Source organism: Tamandua tetradactyla, chromosome 7, assembly GCF_023851605.1.
Source record: "Tamandua tetradactyla isolate mTamTet1 chromosome 7, mTamTet1.pri, whole genome shotgun sequence".
Classification (NCBI taxonomy): Eukaryota; Metazoa; Chordata; class Mammalia; order Pilosa; family Myrmecophagidae; genus Tamandua; species Tamandua tetradactyla.
Window position 1 is genome coordinate 167,875,736 of NC_135333.1, and position 17,278 is coordinate 167,893,013.

Below are 17,278 nucleotides of genomic sequence, written 5' to 3' on the forward strand. Positions count from 1 at the left end.
TAGGGCACAAAGTCCACTAGCTGAGAAAATGGGGGACAGACTTTTGGGTTTGTGCTCTACAAGGTATGTTATGGAACATTCAGTCACACTGCTGGGCTGTTGCTGTCACTGGTTTTCCATGGTCAGAGATGAATGGGCAGGAAGGAGGAGAACATATGTGGACAGACGATCCATATTCTTTGAACAAGACAGAAAGAATAAGAGAAGACAGTGTAGGAAAGAGTCTACACTCTTCCTACAGAGAGTGTACAGAGAGGGAAGAGAGTTCAGGCAATTTCAAATTTGTGATTTAGTATTTTGAAATTACTTTGGCCAAAATAACATTTTTTTACTTATTATTATGGCCAAAGGAATTTCAAAATACACCATTAATGGCTATTCAAGCCTGGCTAGCTCCAGGTGAATTTCCGCCAACCCAACAGCCTTGCTGCAGGGTTCTTTGTCAAGTGAACACTGCATGTGGACATTTAAGTGACCTTTTAAACTGGAATCACAGGTAAATGTCCAGGTTTATTTTGCTAAGCTGATTGCCCCATACATTGATGATAACGGATTAATTTTTTTTTTAAAAGTTAACTTTCTATTTTTCCCAGACCCCCTCATAAATCTGAGTGATGGTAAGGATGTTGACAATTTTGTTGGTGATTTTTGAGTCTGAGATAAACTTTAATTTTCTCCTCTTCATGTGTTGAATTTAAAGAAGTGCTGACAAGCAGGAGTTTTTTTAAAAAAATAAGGTTGACACTTTTTTGGGCAAACTATTTGACATATAGGGACATTATTATCTTAGGAAACAAGATGGCTTTTGGTGTCAGACCAAATGCCCTTTGTCCCACGTCCCCCAAACCATCACTACCACCCTCACTCCCACCCACAGCAACCCATATACGACCATCCCTGTGCTTAAGGTCCTAGAGTTAACTCATAAGAGGAGAAAATCCTAGGACTGCTTGCATCTCCTTGCTGTGATTTTCAAGCAGGGAGGGGAAAAAAGTTTTTCTAACACAGAATCTGACTCTATTTCATCAAGAAAGCAGAACTTGAATGATACTGCTTCAAAGCGAGAATTTTCCCTAACAAAGCCCTTACCCCACTACACTGTAATTGCTTCTTTATTTGTCTGTTCCTACAGACTGTGTGCTCTGTAAAAGTAGAACTGTTTCTGTGTCTTCAACTGGGCATGTCCAAACTTTTCACAGTGCCTGGTGTATAAGAGATGCCTAATAAACATTATTGAATTGAATCGATCCAAATATCACAGCTTGAGGGGAAGATATGAAGGTTGAAGTGAGTGGGACATGGAGAAGTTTGAGATTAAGGAAGGACTGAGTTAGATAAAAACCTAAAAAATCTGGATATCTGTCCACGACGATTTTGGTTTTCACAATCTAGTGACCCCAGTTTATGAACTATTTTTTACATTTTAGAAACATAGAGGCATTTCTTTAACTCTCAAACATGTAATGGAGTCTAAACAACTTAAATTATTGTTGTTAAAAATGAACCAATTTGGGTCAGCATCATTCTAAGCGTCACATGAAAGCATAGAAGCATAAGTCGGTTGGCATAGAAATTAGGAAATGATTCAAATTTTTAAAGAGCTTGATTGGTACTTGGAATCAACTTGCAATTCAATATATATTTAGTTGATATTGAAGCCAAATCCAAATGAAATCCTCTGTCAGTTAATTAAGTGTGTAGAAGAGCTTTAATTAGATTTCATCTAAAGAATTGCTATGATGAACTGATGGTATTCTATTTAGCACATTTATTCCAAATTTTTCCTTATTGTGGCCCAATTTCATTCTTCCTTCTGCTAACCCCTCAAACAAACAAACAAACAAAGAAATAAAGAACATGTCTATGAGCAGACTGGAGAGCTGTAATTTCTTGCCATACTTCTTGCACAACACTAGAATTCCTTCTCTAGAAGGTTGTGATTTGTGTAGAGAGCTGAGTCGTTCAAATGGGTGAGTTCCCACCTCAGCTACCAGGGTTAGAATCCTGATTCTAAGTAGTAGGCAACCTGGAAGTTGAGCAATTCAGCATGTACATTTCTATAAATATATAAATCATGCAAATGCATATTTACATTTCTATAAATATAGGGTCAAGAGGGAAATGTCAAGAGCAATCTTAGGTAAACCTTATAAATATTTTTACCTTCACTAAAATGAAGCCATAAAAGCAGCATGCTTTATAAAGAGATTATCCTGGCATTTTATACGTATTAAATGGGTAATTATAGGCACTCTGCTTTTAGTTTATATTTACAATTCCTTTCTTCATTAGATACTTTTCAGTCCAAGAATGACTAATATCTGTTAAGCTTTTACTGTGAACCTGGTGTCATGTTAAGTGTGTAAGCACATTGGGGTATTTAATCCTCTCAGCAAGTCTAGGAGATAAAGACTATTATGATTTTCATTTTGCCCATAAAGGATGTCATCAGAGAGCGATTAAGTAACTTGCCTAGTAAACAGCAAAGTCTTACCTCCACTCCAAAGCCTTCATGCTTACTCTCTGCACTGCAGCCTCAATTTCCCAGGATTTTAGGAAATCCTTACATGGGTTTTTGGCCCGGCTGCCAATAATGTGCACAAGGAAGGCCTTTTTGTCACACTTCAGTGACCACAGAGTTTGTGATTTTATGACTTTGCACCAGAACTTAATTCCACCTCTGTCACTTTCCCTCATTTTCACCCTTGACCTGAGTAATAATAGTTCGAAAGGTCAATTTTACCTGCTCACAACTTCAGTTCCTTCTCTGCCATTCCTCTTATCTCCTTTTCCCATCCCTATTCGAAAAAATACCCCCAAATGAAAGAGTCATCATGCCTATGCACAGGAACAAGAAGAGGGAATCTCCCCAGATATCCAGAAAGGTAAGGGCTGGCCATCAAGGTGTCCAAGTAGGCATGAGATGACAGTCAACATTCTCAGTTGTCCTGAGTGACAACATTTGGCCATCACAAGAATTAAGGCTGCATATGAATATATGCTAGTTCCTATTCTGAATTAAGTCATATTTTGAAAAATTATATAGGATTTTTACACTGGTAGCTGAATGAAAGGAGAATGGTTTATTTTGGTTGAGTCATTGGCTTTGCTACACAATATCATCAATCTGCATGATGGTCCCTGGTCCCTGGTTTGATGGTTTTTCATCTGGGTTTATCTGCATACTGGGAAATAAAATTAGAGCCCAGAGCAATGAAAGAACTTATTATGAGATGCATCTAAAAGTTTTTTTTTAAAAAGAAACAAAATGTACAATGAGAAACATCCAGAAATGTCACCATTTCCCAATGTTTCCTTTCATTGTAACAAATTTCCATGGGGTTTGGAAGATACGACGGGGCAGTGAGGCGCTTGCCTGACCATGCGGGACGTAAAAAATTAGGAGGAATTACTTTATAACTGAGGCTACCCTAAGCACACAGCTGAAATCACTTTTCTTTGGAGAAATATAATACACCTGACCAAAGAGCAAATAAAGCTAGAAGAATTTGAAGATGGGGGAATAGATTTGGAGATAATCACAACTAAGTCAGGTCCCTTAGGGAAAAAAATCGGTCATATTGCAAAAGCTCTTGTGCAAGATATTTCAAATTCCTAAAGACTCTCTAACCCATGTTTAAAACTCTGCCAACAGGAAATGGTGATTTGCATCCAACTGAAGACTTCCATATATTAATTTGCATGCACTCTTTATTTTCTTAAAATTTATAAGGATTTTTTAAGTACACGAAGACAGAATGATGTACCCCCTTTTCTCTGGGCCAAAACACTTTCTAAAACTGAAGAATATATATTTTTTTAATTCAATGTTCCCTTGATTTTTTCCCCCCTTCAAGCTAAATCCTTCCCAACTCATTTAGTTTTCAGATCTCATATCTCTTGCTCTGTGCATTAGAACAGTAGAGCAGGAAGGAAAATTTAGTTTTAAATGTCTTTGCTTAAAGTATTCTCAATAAAATGTTCTCCATTCCAGAAAACACTTTTGGCTTTTATTTACATTTGAACAGCCTTGTAAATTAGGTATTTTTTTCTAAAATGGCTTAAAACTTTCACATCATAAAGTACAGATAACTTGATTAGATACTCAATGCAATATAGTAAAAATGAGCTTCCGATAAAAGCAGCTTCAAAGGAGCTTTGCTAGACTATAACTATAAAAATGTCCATTTGCCTATTCAGTCTGCCATTACTGAATGAGAAAAAGACATAAACGTCATCGAAGGCAGATTATTTATTATATTTTTCCATCTTCTTAATACACTGGTTATTTCATTCTCTATTAGGCATAAGATGCTTAATATTAATAAATTAAAATGATTGCCTGTTGTCTTATACAAACACAGAATTCATTTTTGCAGCTTAAACTTGTTTAAGTTCACAAAATAAATAATGGAAACTATAAATAAGAATTTTGAAATGACAGAGAGAAAACTGTGGTGAGATTGAAATGCCCATGTTCAACTTTTGCACATTTTCAACTTATCACTCACTACCACTACCTAAAGTATTTTTAAATTTTTCTTACTATGATGATATCAAATGTGATATTATTTTTAATTCTTTTAAGTCCATACCAATTACAATGACTTTATCCATACAGGATAGGATTCATAACCACAGCGAATTTATCTTCATTAGTGCTTATAAAAATTGAAACAAGTCAAGGCATTGATACACAGACCAATTGGTCATCTATTTTCAGCCTTTGACTCACAGTGATTAAAACAGATATTCCACCAGAAAATGAGAAGGTTGGTTGAACCAATCAACATACACTAAAAGTCCTCTGAGGACATGGGTCACACTTTCCTTTTCCAAGCAACATATACAGCAATAATACTACACTAGGAGTGCAGGGAAACTTAAATATCAGACACTGGCCTGGCAGAATCTGGCTCAAAGTGGTCCTCTACCTATTTCTGTGAATATGTCATATTTGACATATTCCAGGTCATTTTCAGGAGTCATGTCCAGCAGCCAGAAACGGAAAGCATATTGTAAGGCTCCTCCTCTTTTCTTAGAGGCATTTAGGAGAAACTTTAGGACCACAGTGTTATCACTTTATAGTCCTAAAAGATGAACTTCCTGATGATGGTAACTACCATTTGTTGGGCACTTACCATATCACAGGTATTGGACTAAGTACTTTTTATTATTTACTCTATATCATAACCCTATAAGATGGATATTATTATTTTCATTACCACTTGACGTATGGGGATATATAAGCTAGAAAAGCCTCAGTCTTACCTTAGATCATCTTCCTATTAAATGGTAGTCAGATCTCCAAACCAGACTTGGATGAGAAAATATACTCCTAACAACTATGCCATACTGATTTTAACTCTTAAAGGAATATGAACTTAGGTCTCAGGTTCAAGGACATATATATTTTTTTATTCATTTAAGGTTCAGCTATCCCTTCTTGATTACCCTGGCAGAGGCACAGTATAAAGTCAAAACCTCTACCTCTGCAGTAGTTAGAGAGCCTCCATTCAACAAAGACGGTAGCGTAAGACACTCCAGAACCTTTAAATAACTAGCAGAAACTGGCAGATCCATCTTCCTCAAAACTCTGAAAAAGAGTCAAAAGGTTGCAGTAACAGAGCAAATGCTGAATCAAGAAATCTCAGCTTTAAAATAGTAGGTGGCTCTATTGTGTTCCCAGCATAGGGTGGAGCCAGACTGCTCTCCCACTGTGGGCCCCTGGTTCTATGGAAGCAGAGTAACCCCTCAGCACATTCTGGGGTGTCTGTATGTCCTTGAGTGCCACCCTAAACAGTGAACCAGAGAACTCCTCTCTACTTCACGCCCCCCTCTCCCCGAACTTGCCCTGCAGGGAGAAGCAGCTTGTACACAGCTAAAGCAGTATAAAAAACAATTAAGTCCAAGCAGCCTGGGACAAGGATTATAAGCTATAAAACACATAACAGAGGGCCCAGGATGAGGGGGGGCATCTATTTCATGGGCAGTAGAGAGGACATTCTGATTTCTGTAAATGGGAGAATTCCTAAGGCCATGAGCATCAGCCCAGGAAAAGACACAGGCTCAGAGAAGATGAAGAGGATCCTGCTTCACTTCACTTCAAAAAGCTAAACTCTGAAGGAGAGCACCAGCCAACATGGAGCCAAACAATGTGAGAGCTGCTTTGTAGGGTTGTTTTCGTCACCCCCTAGTACTCAAGGAAACCCCTGTCAGATCACTATCTGGATAAAAACTTAAGGATCAGACAACCCAGGGGCTAAACCCCTGAGTTAAAACATTAAAATATCAAAATAAGCATTGTGTAACAAAAGATTACAAAAGAAACAAGAAATGGTGGCTCATCTAAAGAGAAATGTTTAAGAGGAAATAAGTATAAATACTGGAGTTGAAGATCACAGTAACTGAAATGAAAATCCCCAAAATGTCCAACACACTTTTTTATAGAAATGGAAAAGATAATCATCAAATTTATATGGAAATGGAAGAGGCACTGAGTAACCTTGAAAAAGAACAAAGTTGGAAGTCTCACACATCCCGACGTTAAAACTTATTACAAAGTTACAGCAGTCAAAACAACAGGGTACTGGCACAGATATAAAGACTAATGGCATTTATTTGAGAGTTCAGAGATAAATCCTCATATCCATGGTCAATTGAATTTTTGACAAGGGCATCAAGTCCAACCAATGGGGAAAGAATAGTCTCTTCAACAAATGGTTCTGGGAAAACTGGACAGCCATATGCAAAAGAACAGGTGGACTTACTTCACACCCTATACAAAAATTAACTCAGAAGTATGAAATCCTAAATATAAGAACCAAAAATATAAATCTCCTAGAGGAAAACATCTTCAGGACCCTGTGTTAGGCAATGGTTTCTTTGACTTTATACTGAAAGCACATCCAAAAAAAGAAAAGATAGATAAATGGGACTTCATCAAAATGTAAAACTTTTCTGCATCAAAGGACATCATCATGAAAGTAAAAAGACAAACTACAGAATGAGAGAAAATATTTTGAAACCATGTATTCAATGGGTTTAATATCCAGAATATGTTTTTTTTAAATCCTATGACTCAATAACCAAATACGAACGGCACAATTTAAAAATGGGTATAAGACATATCTCCAAAGAAACTATAAAAATGACCAATAAACACATGAAAAGATGCTTACCACCATTAAACATTAGGGAAAGGAAAATCAAATGCACAATGAATTATGTTTCCCTACCCACCAGAATTACTATTATTTTTTTAAAAACTATAAATACTGTTGAAGAAGAGGTGGAGAACTAGGACCACTCATTGGTGGGAATGTAAAATGGTGTAGCTGCTATGAGAGACAGTTTGGCAGTTTCTCAGAAAGCTAAATACAAATTGCTGTATGTCCTGACAATTCCACTTCTAGTTATTTCAATTCCAAAAAAATTGAAAGCAGGGGCCCAAAAAGACTTTCACAATAGATGTCCATAGAGGCATGATTCACAATTGCCAAAAGATGGAAACAATCCAAGTATCCATCAACATATGAATGAATAAACACCATGCAGTGTATACATAAAATAGAATACTGTTCAGCCATAAAATGAAGTAGAGTTCTGATACATGCCAAATTATGGATCAAACTTGAAGATACCATATTGAGTGAAAAAAGGCAGACACAAGAGAACAAGCACTATATGATCTCACCAATTTGTAACAATCTGAGTAAGCAATTTCAGAGTCGGAAACTAGAATATAGATTCCAGGGGCCAAGGTGGGGTAGGGAATGGGGAGTTAATATTTAATTCATACAGAGTTTCTGCTCGGGGTGATGGAAAAGCTTTGTTCATGGCTGGTGGTGATGGTGGCACAACAGCATGAGTGTGACCGGTACCACTTAACTGCGTATTGAAAGCAGAATTGTGGGTTATGAATGTTACTGGAACAAAAACTTTCAAAAAACTGTAGGACTTTATAACACCAACATCCTAATGGTCTACTACAGATCATGGTCATGCCATGACTGCAGTGACACTGTTTCCTCAGCTCTAACAGGGGTGACACACTGGGGCAGATGTTGGTGATGTGGAGGGTTGTGTGTGTGTGTGTGTGTGTGTGTGTGTGTGTGTGTGTGTGTGTGTGAGCAGGGTATGTGGCATCTTTGTACTTTCTGAAAACCCATAACTTCTGTAATTAATATAAAAATGAAAAAAAAAGCACCTCTGTCATTGCTGAGCTCTTTGTAGTTATGAATTTTGAAATTTAATTTGCCCCTTGGGCTTACTATCAACTCAACAGAGGGTCATTAACCTTTCTACTGAGATGTTTACATTTTGCCAACTCTAGAGGAGAAGACGTTGCCTTTGATAATAAGATCTTACCAAACCAAAACACATATGTAGCAGGCAAATACTCTATGTCCTCGGGATCACTGAGATCCATTTCAACACAGCCAGACTTATGTGGAGAAGGAAAGAAGAGTTCAGATGTTGACTTGTACACTGGCTGAGGTCCTGAAGAGCATGGAAACCCACTCTTACCCCATTTCCCCACTTTCCACGCATCCAAACCTTCATTCTATACCCAGATGTTCACAGGTCTCCTCCACTGCAGCTCCATGGAAGGATCCTCTGTGGTGGCCTTAACTAACCCGATGCACTTTGGAAACATAATTTGGGTTATATCCTCTTAGAGCTCTGCTTGATACTAAGTGATAGAAATTTGGAATTTGCTTACTCAAATTTTAGAGCTGAGCAGGATCATAAATTTTATTTCTCCAGGATCCTCCGTGTGAGTGATCCATGCTCACTCAGCTGGTGAGTGGCAATGCGGGAGGGAGGGAAAGTTGCACCCTGCTGATTCTCAGTCCAGTGTTGTCTGCACTACACAACCTCCTCCTGCACTATGCTGCCAGCTAGCTAATCTAAAAAATTCATCTGTAGCATAGATTTCATGAGTAACACTTCCCCCTTCCTTTCCAGCTACCTGATGCATTTCCATAGGGGACACTTTTGGAGCCAGAGGTTAATGAGTATCAGCAGTGATTACAGGCACTTCAGGCCTCAGCAGCCCAGCTACACGGAAAGCCCTCTGGGAAAACAGGGCTTATTTTCACTGAGATACATTCATCATGGTGGTCATTGGTCAGGCCCCACCAAAACTTAAGGAAAATCTTGAAAAGCACAGCTACTCATAGAATGAAGTAAATAGAAAGCAGGGCCTTTGAGAAGAAAGCTTACAGAATTTAGGATTACCTGGCCTGAGAGAAGAAGAACTTAGAAATGAAAGTTACTTTTAGAATTGCCTTCTGGTTAAGGGCATTTATAATACAGAGAAAAGTAACTTGTCTTCCACACTAAGGAAGCATGAAGAGAAATTGGGCTTAAATTGCAGCCTGATAAATGGATGGCCTCACTGGAAGGCAGTGTGACCAATTAGGCAGCCTCAGGAGGCTTTCTGTAGTCCTAAAATAAGGGATGCACTTGAGCTGCAAGGATGTGGGACGCCATCTTACCCGATGTGTGAGAAGAAAGGTGCACGCCTCCGATGGCCAAGCCAAGCGCTTGGCTGAAGGCACAGGTGCACACTGCGTAGGGTCTTGAGTTTCTCCACAACCACATTATCCCAGAGTTGATTTTATTAGCTTTATAACTGCTAAGAAATTTTGAGGAATCATCTACCACAGACAAGCTTCTATCATGTGGACAATAAAGTGTCTTCTGTCATTGACAAAGGGATCAAATTTCATCCAGTCTCAAAGTGAGTCTCCAATTTTGAATCATAATATGGTTAAAACTGCTCTCTGCAAACAGTTTTTTTTTCTAACCTGGTTTCCTTACCAGCACAATGCAGTAAGATCTTCAGTTCTCTTCCCTGAGATACTCTGGTCGTACTATGAAAAGCACAAAGTCAATCTTCATTGCTACCAAAATCTGAAGGTTAAGTTTCCAGGCAAGAAAAGAGCTGTCCTGAAGCCATGACCGGTCAATATTGTTGCCAGAAGTAATTTATCAGTGTAGAAGCACTGGATACTTCAGTTGAAGTCTTCTTTTTTTCTCACTCCTGATAATCTTACAGTCACTTTATTTATTTTTTTAATTCATTGGATGAACAACGCAATGGAAGAGAATTTATGATCTTCAGACAATGAAATGTCTTTTTCATCACCATCATTGTTAATTTTTTTTTACACCAATTGTATTAGCATTTTCTCAAGTCCTTTTAAAAACTTAGAATGCTTCTGAGACTAACAGTGTGGTTGGAATACATGTAAATCTCCAATAGCCTTTTTCCTATTGAGATATAAACTCTCTTTGCAAGGTAGGAGGTTCTTTCATTATGAATTCCAAATGCGCAATGTCCATTAGTTAGTACTATGTCATCATCACTTTGATCTTAAAATGAAAGTTATTTCTTCAACTCCTAATAGTAGACCAGCAAGTTTCATTTGGGGAGAAAGTAAGTTTCCCTCTTCATCAAAGCCCCTTGCGTGTGGGAGGGGGGAGGCAGGCAAATATTTAGACTCAGCAAGTCTTGTATTTAAAATATTCTTTCTTTACCAAATATTCGAAGTTCACAAATCCGAATCATGTAGAGTGAATTATATTTGCAGCAGGAAAAGGACAGAGAAAGGGATTGAACAGTGGAGGAGATTCCACTCAAGAGATGATCCTAAGTCCAAAAGAGGTAAATTCATGCTTCTCAACTTTTTATACAGTGGTTGTTTTTCACTTAATATCTACTATATTTAGAAACAAATGCAATGCTCTCATTTATCATAGTCTCCAAAATCTACCTGAGTTTCATGACCCTAAAACTAATGTTTAACTAAAATGTTCCATCATACCCAATAAAAGCTATACCTAGGCAAATATCCTTTTGTATTTTCAGACCAGGAATCTTTCAAAACCCTACTCTTTCATCCCTGCAGCTAAATCTCCACCGTTCTCCTCTCCCCTACCTTTCCCTGTCAAACTCCCAGTTCTCGTCCAGCAGGGCAGAAAAGAGGCAGGGGGAGTGGTCAAAGGAGTGCTAGTGGTACATTTTGCATCATTTCAGAGCAATATGTCTCCTCCTTATTCTTCTTGTACACCTCTGTCACCTGTCTTGTATATCTCTGATCTGCTCTCTATGGTTCATCAAGTACAAGAAACTTCACTGTTCCCCGAGCCTTAGCAACCAGAAAGAGAATGAACCTGATGGTGGCTTAGAGGGGTAAAGTGTCTTATGATTTATGATGCCTCCATATATACCAATTAAAGTGAGCCTCTCTTTTATAAGGTGAGTATTATGAACTGCATTTCACAAATAAGGAAATTACGATCAAGACTTCAAGTCACTGACCTGAGCATCGTGAAGGAAAACAGCGGCTCTAGGACTCAAAATACGTCCTCTTGGCCACACATCCCATGCTCCCCATGACTTCATGCCTATCCACAGTAGAACGAGATCAGGTGGGCTGCAAGATAAGTCACATGTGGACAATCTTTGCAAGTATGATGCAGTCAACTTTTGTTGCCAATTATTCAAAATGTTTTTTAAATATAAAAACTAGCAAATTTTAATAACTGGAAGTATATAAAGGAATAAAAATACATAGTTTTTTTTTTAAAAAGAATGGAGAAGCAAACTACCCTCTGGGCTTCCACCATATGCCTCTCTCAATCTTGCCTCTTCTATTCAGCTGCTTTCAAAGAGGAAACATTCATTTTCTGAGCTCCTACTAGGTTGCCAGCATTATGATGTATCCTTTGTGACAGTCACAAGGTACAGATCAAAGGCATGTGCTTTGAAGCTAGACGAACTTGGTCCCTAACCTGACTATGCCACTTGGCCATATGACCTTGAGCTAGTTAATTTACCTTTACAGGCCTCAGTCTCTCCATCTATTAAAATGGAATTAAAGAAACAACTAAGATCATTGCAAGGTTTAAGTAAAATAACACATGTAAACCCCTCAGCACAATATCTGATGTGTAGTTAATATTACCCATTATCATTAGTATGATAGAATAGAAATAAATGAAACAGGCTTAAATAATGTTATACAGCCGGATTCTGGAAAGGGAATAGAACAGAGAGAGACATAGATTTTTCTTCTTCTGCTATCTCCTGAACAATTCCCAAACATTATAACTCTCTCACTCTAAGACTTAGCAAAATCCTGACTGATTTAAAGCCCAGTATTTTTCCCTAAAGAATGGAAATCTCAAGGCATGAAAGTATGTCTGCAGAAATGGTAAGCATATGGGGTAAAAAAACCAAAGCAAAAAAAAGTAGAACAGCTTAGGACTCCAGTTTGATGTAGTCTTGCAATTCACAGCCTTGTCAGTCTGTTTTATAACACCGTTGCTCAAATTTGTGACAAAGCCCCAGCCCCAGAATCCTAGAATGAAGAAATTTGGCATGGAGTAGACTCATTTACATTTTTTTTCTTTAGAACATTTTCATTTAGAAGTTTCTTTAGCTGACATTCCTGGTGTAGTCACCCCAATGACACGTGGAGAGACAAAAATATCAATACTCAATGGTGCCGCAGTCAAATCAGGTACAAGACAATTCTCCCCAACTCCCACATCATGGGATCATCTAACACATTCACTAACAGAGAGGTAAAGCAAGCCAACTGGCTTAGCAGGCATAGTATTTTTCTTTATCAAATATTTCTCATGGGCCAGGTGTTTCCATTTCAAGTAGATGACAAATACCAACTCATTAAGCCCCCATAACTGGCAAACTTGCAGGTGTCAAGGTGATCAATTAGAACAAGGAACTGAACTGAAAATGGCAATCGAGCTCACTTACTGCAACAGTGCAAGCAAAAAGCCAAAGGGAGGCAATCCTGCCCAGCCTGGGCAAGGGGCAGAAATCACGTACCATGGGCAGGTGAAAGCATCTCACTGCCAAGGAGACTGGAACACAAGGCTCCCACTGCCTTTTTATAGACCCAGGGACAGGCAAGGAAGAGGGAGTGGAAAAGTACTGAGTCAAAGTATAGGAAAGTCCTCAGCCAAAGCCAGCAGCAAGGACATCTCAGCAGAGGCACCTGAGAAGGGCCTCTGTTGAAGCCCCTGGTAAGGAGACCTGCAAATAGAGGTGCCTGGTCTGAGAAAGCAGTTATTAATATGAGCATGGCCAGCCCCAGGGGAACCTGGGACCTTGACTGCAACTCCCTCCAGAAAACCTCACTGCATCGCCTGTTCCCCAGGTCTGGGGTGAGGAGGGCAGAGAACCCGAGTGACCGCCCATGGGCCGGCTTGCAGGATCACACGGCATGTTGACCCGGTCCAGGGTCTTCAGAGGCTTTTATTATTTCTCACTTTATAGTTGTAGAAACTGAGACACAATGAGATTACATAATTGACCTAGGGTCACAGAGAACAGTGAATGATTAGGCTTGGATTTAGCAAGAAGGCAGACCCCAGAAGCTATACTTTTAAGCCTGGTGCTAGATTTGGGGATGTGGTGGGTGCTGGATTTTCATCTGTGACCACAAGCCTGTTGGGAAATGGGGCTTTGAGGTACTAGCTGTGACTCGGGTCGCTACAGGCCCACCTGGCTGTTGACTCTGGAAGAGTTCATGTCCCCTTCTCCAGGGTGAGGCTTAATTCCCGCACACTGGCTTTCAGCTCTCCTGCCCGAATACAGATAGGTTTACATACCTAACATTTGCCAAAGCATAAATCCTACTGAAAGTAGGTTGTTGTAATTCTTACTAGGCTTGTGATTTATGATCTTGAATTGTAGACTCAAGGATGGGGGGCAGAGAGCATCAGATTTAGAACATATGGCTTCCTTTTAAAGCAATTTAAATTGGACTTTCATGTAATTTTTCATTTCTCAAACCTCATTTTCACATTCAAATTGTACAGCCAAATTCCCCCTTTAAACCAGATTATAAGTGGACTGACAAAATATGACAATTTGGTTTGTTTTTTTAAAAGACATTTGTTATAAGGGAAAGCGATATGTTCATGTAATGTCTTCTTCCTTTTGCCTTTGAAGTAACATTCCTGAATTCAGTTCAATAATTAGGAAGTGATGAGACGCTTCTCCACACTGGAAAATCATGTCTGCTACTTGGCCAGTGAATAGCACTGAGTAGGTAATCAATTCATTATTGCTAAATACCTGGTCCCAGAGAGTCAAAGATGAATAAAATCCTACCCTGCCTTCTTGGTTTATGATCTAGTAAGAGACAGTCAGGCAAATCAACAGCTAAAGTGAAACATCGTCGAGTTTGGGAACAACATAAATGCCTGTCAGGAATAACATAAAGAAGAGAAGAGAAGCCCTTAGAAAGAAGCAACTTCAGTTCATATTTTTCTTTCTTAAATTTTATTAGAATTTTTAAATTGGAAAAAATTGGAAAAGGCCAAATAATGCACTGATGTATGAATAAAGACATAATAACTTCCCTTGTCCCCTATTTTTAATCTCAGCATCCTGAGATAGCAGAAATAAAAAACTAATGTTTTCTTCTGTATACTTCCATATATAGGGCTTACTTTTTCCTAATCATAAAAGGGAGAGAGGCTATACAAACCACTTTGCAATGTCACAAAATCCCATGGCTCTCGTTCCAGACCAGTGACATGGATGTAACTCTTAAAAATACTACATGATGCTGCATTTAGCATATGTATCATAATGTATCCAATGATTCAGAACGGATGGATGTTAAGGTTACAGCCCTGGTTTTTGTTTGTGTGCTTTTTACTTTAAAATAGCCCCATAGTGCTGTCCTTGCCTGGGAATGCTTTGTTTTAATCAGCTCTTGTCCTGTGGTTTCCTTTCTTCTGCTTACTTTGCTCTTTTCTTTTCTCTAGTTTCTTGTGGCATAAGCTTAGATCACATGTTTGAGAACTTTTTAAGGATGTAATATTAGTTTTCCATGTTATAAACGTCATACAAATCTTGATAAGGGCATTCTATTAATGTTGATTTTTTTTTTCATTTTCATTTTCATTTTCAGTTCAAAATGTTTTTTAATCTCTCTCATGAGTTCTCTTTAACCAGGTTATTTAGAAGTGTGTTGTTGTTTTCTGAATATTTGGTGATGTTTCTGATTTTTTTCTTTTATCGATTCCTACTTTAATTCACTTTCCGTCATAGAACACATCTTATGATTTCAATCCTGTCAAATTTATTTAAAACTTGTTTTTATATATGATCTTCTGCTGAAACTTTTCTCTCTGTAGAATACATCTCCAAAGTGTGGTCGCTATGTCCAAGTATGTGTTCATTTTTATCTTTAATAGACATTGCCTACTTATTTTCCATAAAAATATAACGATTTATATTGCCATTTTCCCAAATTTTGTTTAAGATGTTATCAAACTATTTTTCCCATATGTTTGCTAAAAAAAAGTTTATTTTCTTTCTTTGCATCTCACAGGCAACCAGAGAGGTTGAAGAATGAGTCCCTTGCTGATCCACTTTCCTTCTTTTATGAACTGCTTATTCACCATGTACCAACTGGTTTTTTTTTTTTGTAAACATATAAATTTTCAAGGATTTCCTTATCAAGTCTTTTGAATTTTCCACTATTTCTTAATGGAAATGATGCGTTTTCACCCTTAATATTTCCTTCATGGAGTGGGTACAAAATAATACCATGCACTACCTATTGAATGTGTGTAATGTATAACGGGTAATGCATTTTCTCTAATCCTCAAAATAACCTGAAGGGAACATATTCAATTCATCTCTTATTATATGTTCATATACGTGTGTGTACAAGTGTCAAACTCAGTATGTAGCTGGTACCAGTATAATTCAGGCACTAGAATTATAGCTTTCAAATTACAGTGGAGACAACCGCATCAGTTCACGTGGGTGTCACTGTTTACACCCGGAATGAATTGCAGAGCTGCACTTGAACCCAGTCTGTCCACATCCACAACCCACGTCCTTATCACTAGAGCGTGCAGCCTTCTCTCCAACGAAGAGTTCAAAATGTCCATGGCCGGTTTTTGTTGTTGTTCCTCTAATTATAAGCTAAAGGGAAATAACAGGTCACTTATATATGAAATTTGAAGTTATCTCACCACAGGAGACTTAGAATTGAGAAATAATGGCATGGAATTTCAAACATTCACTGCCACATTATCCTCTCACCACCAGCCAAAGACCACGTCTAATCTGTCCAGCCCTGGCAGACACATCCTTCTTCTGTGGAGCCAAATCTCCCTATCCTGCTGATACTTCTCTTAGCCTACTAGCTACCCTGCAGAGAAAAAGTCCAAGAAACTTTTTGCAAGAAGTCTGTGCAAGTTGAAGGTGCAAGAGCTTCACTGATTCATGGGACATTTCATCACAGTCTTCACCACGGTCCGTGATGGGTGCCCCCCTCAGATGAGCCACAGGATCCAGAAAGTTGAAGAATCCCATTGGGCATCTCGGCAATAAGCAGCCCTTCAAGATACTTTGCGTGCAATCACCATTATTTTATTTCTAGGAACGAAGAATGAGTAAGAGAGATGCTTTTCCCATCACGCTTTTCATCTCCACTGAAGCGATGTGTTGCCATTTCAGAAGGCGACGCATCGGGGACGCGCAGGACCACTGCTCCGGTCCCTCAGCTGTGTGACGGCGGCCGGCCTGGGAGCGGGCTGGCAATCCCCGCAGTGTAGGCAGCGGACCTGCAGGCGGCCCACGGTGTGGGTCTGTTCGGATACTGCATCCCGGCTAAGAGTTTTATCTCGTCCCTCAAGTTGTTGCCTAGCAGGAGGGATATTTGATAGTTTTGATTTAAAAAATCTGGCAACCCCACCATCCAGAGCAAACGTAAATAATGGTGCTTGACTCTGTTGCTACCTGTTGAGGGATAGAAACCAGACTGCGATGGCTTCTTGATTGTAATGCCATAGCAGGCATTGTCCTAGGCTCTGGGACCCAGAAGTGTCCCTTCTCTCATGCAGCTTATATTCTAGAGAGAAATGAATGTGTCCACTTAAAAAAGATAGCCCCCAGCTCTGTCCTTTACAAGCTGTGTAACTAAGTTCTGTAAATTCTCATTTTTCTCAATGGGGGACTGATGATACCTAGGGTTGTCATAAGGTAAAAAGAGGTAACATAGAAAAAGGATTTTAATTCAGGGCCTGGAACACACTAAGTCCTCAATAAATGGGATTTTTCCTCTTCCCCTCCCCCCCTCCTCCTTCCCCTCCCCCTTCTCCCCCTCCCCATTCTTTCAGTGACAATGAGAAAGACGAGGAAGGGGATGCCATTTCTGCTCACCCACATTTTCAGTGACCTTTTGCACACCATGTTAAAACTGAGTTTTCT

The 17,278-nt window shown here is 38.9% G+C and overlaps 1 long non-coding RNA gene across 17 annotated transcripts in view; it reads right to left on the minus strand.

Annotated features, from left to right (window-relative positions):
- LOC143642837 (uncharacterized) overlaps window positions 1-11,729 on the minus strand; it is an 89,413-nt gene extending 77,684 nt beyond the window's left edge. For 15 of the 17 annotated variants that reach the window (XR_013155927.1, XR_013155931.1, XR_013155936.1 and 12 more), the window contains exons 1-2: window positions 11,623-11,729; window positions 11,333-11,447 (exon numbers count right to left, since the gene is read on the minus strand). This is a non-coding gene — a long non-coding RNA (uncharacterized LOC143642837). Of the gene's footprint in view, window positions 1-5,343; window positions 5,597-9,473; window positions 10,661-11,332; window positions 11,448-11,622 lie in introns of those variants that run through there. The other 2 variants (XR_013155932.1, XR_013155935.1) reach the window with 2 other exon arrangements.
- Between the last annotated feature and the right edge of the window lie 5,549 nt (window positions 11,730-17,278).